This window comes from Berghia stephanieae, chromosome 2 (genome assembly GCF_034508935.2).
Source record: "Berghia stephanieae isolate SIO BIC M18660-M18661 chromosome 2, UCSD_Bste_1.3, whole genome shotgun sequence".
Classification (NCBI taxonomy): Eukaryota; Metazoa; Mollusca; class Gastropoda; order Nudibranchia; family Aeolidiidae; genus Berghia; species Berghia stephanieae.
The window spans coordinates 57,230,925-57,240,924 of NC_088361.1; the positions used below are offsets into that span (position 1 = coordinate 57,230,925).

The 10,000-nt window shown below is 34.1% G+C and overlaps 1 protein-coding gene across 1 annotated transcript in view; it reads left to right on the forward strand.

Moving 5' to 3' along the window:
* LOC144965203 (5-hydroxytryptamine receptor-like) overlaps positions 1-10,000 on the forward strand; it is a 292,639-nt gene that overhangs the window by 91,364 nt on the left and 191,275 nt on the right. Inside the window, exon 2 of the mRNA XM_078900289.1 lies at positions 9,232-9,310. The gene's annotated coding sequence lies outside the window, so the exon portion shown is untranslated. The remainder of the gene's footprint in view (positions 1-9,231; positions 9,311-10,000) is intronic.

A 10,000-nucleotide genomic window follows, 5' to 3' on the forward strand; every position in this document is an offset into this window, starting at 1 on the left:
CTTCATGGAAAGTGAATGTTAAATTTATTATGATGAAACGTGGGTCATGGTTACTTGATTTATTGAAGTCTCAACTTACTGAATAATGCGCACTCATAATGTGCAGTAATAGCCGGTCATTCCTATTTATATAAGTTACATCTCCCAGTTTGTACAAATACATGGGCGGTACAGTCCCTTGGGAAATTATTTTCATTGATATTTACTTTTACCGCTCGTCATTACTTGTGGCCAATTTTAACTCGATGCTTCAAATTTAATCTTAATAATAACTCGTACAATTTTTTTTTAAAACCCCAAATAACTCAAATTTCTAAGATCTAATAATTTTGAATTTAAACTTAATTTCATTCCATCTATTTCATTCTGACACAATACCAGATTGACTTGGTGGGCAACATTTGAATATTCAAGATGGCAAACACAGATATTACAAAAGGGCATAACGTCTCTTTATTTTATTTGTACATTATCGACCCAATGAAGTGGATAATGTTTAAGCGCTAAGAACACATTAAGGGAATACCGTTTAGGCATTATATAATATGTAACTGTAGATACATACGATCTGTAGTCGATAACCAACTCTACAGACAACATTTATGGGCAGGATCGATGAATATTAACAGATGACATTATAATAGGTATAGTGTTCATTATTCTGGTGGTGAACGTTTATATTTTTTACACATCGATACCACGTGTTAGATACATATCCCATTAATTACACAACGCTTTGTTATCCGTCGCCATTGCATAGTTGCAATACCACAGGGATCAACCATTAACATTGGATAGAAGCTACTCAGTGCATTGATTGATAGATTTTCATCCACAGTGCAAATACTAGGATATTATCATAATATCTAGAGGAGTTTTCCGACATTGCTGTCGTATTTAAGCTAAACAAACGCAGCATGAAGTCCCTATTTTGCCGTTCAATATAACAATCTCACATAATCGGAATTTGCCAAACTGGGAGATGCAAATGATATTTGACTCGCTCAGTGCCTTCCACTGCCAATGTCGACGGCTCTTGCAGCCCCGACAGTTCTACTCATACCCAATGCAATAAACTTCCACGCTCCAGCCATCTTATGCAATGAAAATGTCCACTATATTCACGGGGTCTTAAATGTCATTAGTTTTAAATTGGGGTTTATTCTCTTCAAATCAAAATGTATCTTTCTATATTGTTCATGGTCTATCACGGGACCATTTCATGATGTTTTCGAAAAAGTATGACATTACCTTATTTCCTGGTATCTTCGGGTTCCTGTTGAGTATATTATGGCCAAAATGTCATTATTTAGCGTCAAGAATTTGAAGTAAAAATGGCCTTTCTTTGCTCTATCTCTACAGCAAACAGTTTGACATCTTATTCCAAAGACAATTTAATAGTCTCCTCTGAAAAGCATTTATTTTTTCCTCTTTCATTTTCGTCAGAGCCTATCTCCCACCATTATAAAGGATTGCTTTCACAAGGGCATCTTATGCTTTCAGTGTTGTCTATAGTATGTCATCTCTTATCCAGATATTCATCAACGTAGTGACAGCGATTTTCGCCTAGTGTGTTCTATATTTAACATCTTCTTTGTCACATACATATCAGTGATCCTAATTTCTTTGCCCACTTCGGAATTGAGTCTATAATATTATGAAGTGACGTATATTCTCTATTCCTGCGATGTCTTTGGGTTGTGTTGTTTTAATATAACCCGGACCTCGTTAATGTAAAAAGAAAAAGTCAGCTCTAATGAAGTCAGCAAGATCTGCCTATATAATTTCTGATTGAAATGATGTCGCTAAAGTACAAGGAGTATTCTACATCGATTGCATCTCTCTGAGAGCACGTTTAAGTTAGATTATGAAAAAGACTGAACTCCAGACATATATGTTGCTTAGAAAAGTTGGGGTTTTTTAAGTTGCACGATTAACATCTCTGTATATTATGGCGTTACTGTGCAGGACAGTCTTTTATAGTATTTCAACTTCCTCAAGAAACTTGTATGGTTTTCAGAAGAGAATCTTTTTTATATACTGTCAAATGTGCCCTACATATCTATTCCTGTCATCTTTACTTCAAGGTGTGATGTGTTTATTTTTTCCGCAATCCATCTGTGTGCAGACATCTGCAATGCTACACTCCCAATTTTGGCTGTCAGAGATGTTATCTTCAACCTTCAGACGGATTCTGTGCAATACTATAAGTGATAACATTTTCGTGATTGTTACGGAGCGTAAGGACCTATGGATTTGTCTGGCTTTTGAAATAATATAATCATTCGGCCAACATCGAGTTTATATGAATGGAAAATCGAAAAAATTGTTCAATGTTCAATCATGGTGAACTCGAGAGGCTTGATATCAAAGTCTTCATTGCACTCAAGTACCCTTTGAGAATTATGGGTACCATGTTGTCAAATCCATATTTCAGTAATTTGCTAATAATCTGCCCCCCCCCCCCCCTTGTGGAATTATTTAGTTTGGTTACACATTGTCCCATGTCACCGTTGTGGTTGGCCTTTGAAATGTTAGTGGCTCTCCTTCAAATAACACTATGTATAACATCTACTGAAAGAAATCTGTTGTATTTTTTTTAAAAGGTCTCTGGCTGTTTTCCACTCCGTTCCGGTCAGTGGGTTTTTTTAAATTTGTTTTTTTTTTTAAATTTTGTTCTGTTGTTTGTTTGTTTGTTTTGCTTTGTTTTGTTATGTTTTTTGTGTGCTTTTTTGTTTGTTTGTTTTTGAGAAGTTTAACTGCTTTAAGATTAAAACAATTGAAGCCGAATTAACTGGTATGTAAAATAAAACGAAATGTCTACTTTCTCACATATGTTTTGTCACTCACCATGTCAATCTGTTATCTCTGAAGGAATTTGATGAATTAATTGAAGTAAAGAATAAATTGTTCAGGTAGAGACATAGAAATGTGTTTATGTGTAAGAAACAAAACTCGCTCTCCTCAGTCAAGACATTAAAACCAATTCGTACGTTGAGATTAAAACTTATTTTCAGTATAGATAGATCGAAGTTGACGTCACTCGGGCCATTGTTATTGCTTTTTGCCATCCGCGTCTATGAGTAATACTCACTAAACTGTATTAACCAGACTATTACGTTTAAGGTTACACATTGTTTTGTGTGTTGGTCCGTTATACTTCCGGATGGCAATGTTATGAGCTTCTTAGCCAAGCGCATACTATCTATAGATATAAACTGTGCATAATATCGTGTTGAGATAATCAGTCACATTTCAAAGCAAGGGTTTTTCAAGACAGAAATTTTGGAACCATCTCTGTCTATATTTTTGTATTTGGTAGGTTTATGCCCAATAATTATTTCCCTCCTTTTTGGAGTTTTATAACAATCAGCTATTCTCCTCATTTTGCATTGTATGTATTCATTCCTTCACGATAAAAAGTATCAGGAACTGATCTGATGTCCTTCGTGTATAAACGTCATTAATTGCTTAAATGTCCTAATGTCTCCCTTAACTCAAATTAATGTCCTTTTCCCTTGCGTGTAAAAAGATTTATTTACAGATAGGATCTAGTCGCTTTTACCTCGATTTGGCCTCACACATTGAATCGACGTCCCAGTTAAATATCGTTGATTTTATCATTAAGTACGTTTTATCTTTATAGTTAATTTATTTCCACGTTGTTATTGTTTTACACAGTCTTTCGAGGGGTTCATTTCAATGTGTGACATCTTATACACTGGTATTGATTATGCTGATAACAAATATTAAAACACGGTTGCTTTAAACAAACACAATATGTGTGACCCATCACCTCAAAACGATAAAGTGTCGGGGGCGATTGACATGTTGAAAATTTAATTTGAAATGTAAGACTTGGGTATAACCAATTGCTTTATTTAGAAAAGTGAATATAATGCCCGGTTGAACACATACAAAAATAACTATAAAATGTTTATAATATCAAATCCTTTTAAACCGAAATTCATTTATTTCCAATTAGTTTACTCTGACATGATACCAGGTATAGACAGTGGGTCACGTGATACAAAACACAATTTGACATAATATATTGTTCTGAAGTCTGGGTTAATAAAGGAATAAGAATATGAAATGTGTATATGAAACAGTGCCAGATAAAGCAGAAATCAGAATGCTAGAATGTTTTTGAAATGTCTTTTTCTTGTATTTTTCTTTCGTCTTTATTATATCTGGCACTTATTCATATAAACATGTTCATATCTTATCTTTCACCAATGCCTGCCCCCTAATTTGTCACTCTTATTATACTAGTAAAACGGATGGTATTGTAATCCAACATTCTGATACAAAACCATAAATATCATAAATACAAAGGCGTCAGTTAACAATCTGACAACTCTCACTGTGGCTCCAATGAAACTGCTGGTGAAATCTGTACTAATGAAGACGAACAAAGGCTTTTATTCCACTTGTTTACCATGGTACCAATCCTTTATCCAGGTAACTGCCGTCCTCTGGGAAAACCCGTATCTAAAAATTGGCCACAGAATTCCTTCCTCAAATATCGATCGATTTTAATGACCCTCATCTTGGCAACAACTCTCAAACCTGGGACTTCGCGAAGACCCTGGTTTGAGAGTTTTTGCCAAGGTGAGGGCCATTTCATTCGATCGATATTTGAAAAACGAGTTTTCTAGCTCATTTTCTCAGCCACAGTGCAATTTACCGAGGAAAAGAAACAGAAGGCAGAGATATAGTTATCGTGCACAACATCATAATTTGGCCAGCCAGTGACGTTTTTATCGAGGAACTCGAGTGTTATGGATTCTGGAGTAACTTGACACCCGAACCAGACAAGTAAACATGGCATCTGCATCCTACCACAATACGTTTTACAACAATTATATATAACGGGGAAAAACGCATTTGATTAGAGACTAAGATAGGCCAGCAGTTGGTCGAATTATATGATCTGTTTAAGGCTGTCCTGGTGTACATGTGTAGCCCTGAACAATCAGGACCTGATAAAAACCACAGTGAACTCAGTCGTAAAACAATCATCCCCGTAGGGGAAGGAATCGTTTTGATGGCATGGCCTGCTGATTCATTGATAATGTGCAATGTGTGTAATTTGATTGGGACCCCAGGAGAATTCAAATGATTTTACATTGATCACGTTTGATGGTAAACAAATGATAGACCGAATTCATTACGACCAGTCACTACTACTTATTCAATAGACGTTAGATGATATGACGTACTGGACTCGGAAGTGGCGGTTGAAGGTGATAATGAGAGAGATCGGATGGTTGAGACCATGGTAGATATGAAAAGCGGATGATGTAGGATAAAGAGGTTTATATTATATTTTACATTATATATTAAATACGTACATATCACACATAGTAGCACACGCGCACGTACAAACAGGGATACACAAGTATGTATGTATGTATATATGTATGTATATATATATATATATATATATATATATATATATATATATATATATATATATACAATACACATACATACTACTGTATGCATGTTTGTACGTGCGCGTGTGCTACTATTTGTGGTTTAACGTATTTATTGATCTATAGTGTAAACTATAATATAAACCTCTTTATCCGACATCATCCGTTTTTCATATCTACTATGCTTTCAACCATCCGTATATATATATATATATATATATATATATATATATATATATATATATATATATATATGTATGTGTGGATGTGTGTGTGTGTGTGTGTGTGTGTGTGTGTGTGTGTGGAAAATCACATCTGCAAAATTGTGGCCAGAAAACTCATCCTCCAAATATATGAAAGAGGGATTTTCTGACCATAATTTTTAAAAATCTGTTGTTGTTGTTTTTAGAGTACGACAGTACAGGGGTAATGGTATGACTGGATTGAAGGAACACGGACGTCGTCAGGTTGTTGGGAAATTGAATAATGTTTGTCCTAGATTTGGCTAAACCTGGTGAAATTGGCCATGATTCCATCTAGCATCCCCATATATGTGGCAATTGTGTAAATAGATAAATAAATAAACACTTTTTCATGGTTCACTGATAGACTTGACGATTATATTTTCTTAGTTTACAGCCTGTGAAATTACAAACTTGTCTCACATACCAGTTTTGGAAAGTCGATTGATAGTAATGTCGAGCATTTTCAAACGGCGCTTAGCTGCCCTGAACTTCCGTTAATAGAAACGTGAAAACAATATTGAGTATTAACAAAACGAAGCACAGATAAAAATCTTGGTACGAGATTAATATTAAGCAGTATTGTCAACATTTACTCTTAATCAACTGGAACAATGTACGTGTTGAATGAAACTAGATTTATCATTGTTCATCTACACAGTTTGCAGACATCTCCTGATGTTTTCCAAAATACTTAAACTTACTACCGGAACATGTAACCAAAGAACAAAGAACGCTTTAAGGATATTGATACGGGACGTGAAAATATTCAAATACGTTTTCAATAGATACTGTAAAAGGTGTGCGTGGCCATATTTTACACTGTTTAAATTTCACTTTGGATTGTATAACACTTTTTGGGAACAAATGGTAACAACTCTGCACTGAAGTATAGAAAATCACACTCCTAATTTTGATCACAACCTCAAACCCGATAACAAACAAAACGCGTTTTAAATGGCTATGATACTCTATACGATTCTTTCATGTCTTTTTATTTATTAAAAAGTTATTTTTATCGTGCTCAATAACAGTATTTGTTATAGCACGATAAAAATATAACGAGTTTAATAAATACAAAAAATGAAAGAATACGTTATTTTCCACCCCTACAAGTAAGATTATTAGATATTTTGCAACCAAATGGTATGGTATTAGTAATTCTATTCAACATAATCTATATATTTCTCCTTCTGCTTGAATGACAAGTTGACCCAAAACTAGAAACGTTGGATTTGTATTCATGCGCACCAAAATATTATTTTTAACCAATCAGCTGTCTTTTACATCTAATTTCAAACCAATAAAATGCGCGAGAATATTCTTCAATCGTTGAATCATTTTTTATTCCATGCGTTGTTCAATTCATTATTCAACGACTGCGTATTTAATAAGAATTGATAGGGTTTTCCAATGAGAGGGGTGGAATAATATACGATTCTTACACTCTTGCTTTTTGGACATCTCCCCAACTGCTACAGGATCTTGGGAGTGCGCGTTGAGAACAACGTTCGAATTCCCAACGCAAGAGTGTAAGAAATCATTTATTCTACCACTCAATCGATTCCTATTTCGTTCTCTTTGAATAAAAGACACATTTGAAAACATTTAAATGACACTTCTTTTTAAAGAATCTAATTTTTGATGAAATTTAACGATTTATAATCTGACGTCACAAATTATTATTGTAAACAGGATATCATTACGCGTTACAATTTAGGGAGAGGGCTAGAATAATACTCATTAAGTACAGCAAGGTTTTCGACCATTGTGCACTTTTCTATCCTCTACCTGAAATCAGAGTGTGGATTTCGCTTGTAATAATAATAGTCATTGATTTCATAATTCGACTATGTCAAAAGATCTTATAATGCTTCAGAATTAGTGCTATTCAAATTATCGGATTACCGGGATCTGACTTTATTTTATTACTGGAAATAAATTGAAATATCATTGTAAAGTACTAGCCTAGCAACAAACAAAATCAATTAATAAGAAAAGAAAGGACCAAACGAGAGAAAAAAAACATATCCGAGATTTGATCGCATCATAATTTCAAGACATACATTATTTTTCACTACATTTTATTGCAGCATTGTTAAATAATTGTCTTTGTAATTGATTAATTGATTATGTGACAAATAAGAACAGTTTTAAGCTGTGTTTTTATGATTGGCCCAAAAGATTGAGGTGATCTTACTTGTCTAAGCTAGCTTAAAACCGGCTGTAATTGCTTTAGCTGGTCTAATGTAAAGTATTGTCTGCTATATGTAAAAAGACCAGCCAGCTGCCTTAATGTCTATATTCATGGTCAAAAATAAGTATATACATTTAAAATCATCCTCATATTTTTATTATGAAACGTAAAATAACACTGTTTGGCTATGTAGTTTTTGTTGTCCGAACTGCAAGATCTTTGTTTTTACCTCAATTTCCCTCTCCATGATATGCACATGCAGTTTTAACCTTTTCGCAGTATACTTATTTCCTAGAAGCATGTAGGGGAAATAATTTACATGTGATGTCTTGCTTGACTTCTCTCAACTAAAATTTAAAAAAAAACCAGATTAGATCATTTAATCCAAAATGTGTCGACAATGCCAAGGCCTATTTTAGAATTATATGGGCACCTTGAAGCTGTCACTTTGGTGAAGTGAGAAGAATATTCAATTTCAACAGATGGGGAGTTTATTCACTGATCTGAGTGACCTTGTGACGTTTCATCAATTATTAAATTATCTATCTGGTAAAATTTAGCTGTAATACGACTATAGTGCATGCTTCAAGGTATCCACTCATACGACTACGTGCTTTTAAATTTGGTCTTGGCATTGTCAATAGATAATGGAATAAATTATTTAGGACGTCTTTTGAGTTGGAAGGTCTCAAAAAATACGGCAAATGTAAGATTTTTGCAATACGTGCGTCTTGTAAACAATGGGGAGAAAAAAAGAGGTTAAAGCAGCACGTGTATGTCATGGAGAAAGAAACTTGAGAGAAAAACAAAATTCTTGACGATAGTGATATAGTCCGTAACATCATTAATTATATAGCAAATTAGCTGTATACTACGTTTCAAATTAAAAATATGAGGACAATTTTAAATGTGTATAGTTAGTTTTGATCATGAATGCCGTACTGCTCTTTGGCCCTGGGATTAAGAAAAAGAGCCGAGGAAGCTGGGTTGGTTATTTATAATTTAACCAATGGTACCGGTGGTTGTTTATGCAAAGATAATGATATTCGCATAATATCTTTAAAAAATTTGTCGGTCAATTTATTTTGGAAAAAGTATTTTTTAAAAATATTTATTTGTTCTTATATCTTAACTTCTGTTTGTTTCAAAACTTTTCAGATTTTAAAATTTTACAATATTATCTGCTATCTAGGTTTCCACAATTACGGAGCTCAGAAATCGTTACTTGACTATAATTGCATGTATAAGGAAAGCTTATTTCTCTAGATATTGCTATGTTAGGGTGACGAATGTCCAGAGTAATATGTTGATATATGGAGCAACTCGCTGACTTTCTATTGTTTCGTTACAGGGCCAAGGGATATTGATAACAACATTACTGAGCATACGCTATAAGGATAAATTCGTCCGAAAGAAACTTGGCTCACTTGGTGAGTATACAGTGTCATTTTGATGACAGCGATGTTGATGATAATGACGATGATGATGATGATGATAATGTCGATGATGATGGTGATGATGATGATGGTGGTTTGGTGATGATGATGATGATGATGATGATGATGATGATGATGATGATGATGAAGATGATGATGATGATGATGATGATGATGATGATGATGATGATGATGATGATGATGCTGTTGGTGGTGGTGGTGGTGGTGGTGGTTGCGGCGGTGGTGATTGTGATTGTATGATGAGAAAGATGCTGATAAGAATGATATATTTAATATAGATTTAAAAATTATTGTAGAGGTATCCCAATTAATTCAATCATTTCTTAATGCCTCAAGCATTGTATAAAGATCTTAAAAGTTATACCGTCTCAGACATAAGAGGAATAATATGTCTACATTTTCTCATTTTATATGTCTGGCAATGCATCACAAAAAACATCTCATATGTCTATACCCCGATGACTTTCAAAACGGCCTAAGTCACAGCCTGAAAGAAAATGAGTTAACAATCTCAAACTATCTTTTGGACTCCATGGAATCACCAGCTAAAGTTTGGAGTTTCAGTACACTGAGGGTATTGTTTTATAAGGCACACAATACACGTATTTCCTCTCTAAGTTAATAAATAAATGACACAAAAATTCGAGTTTTTTTTCTGAATGG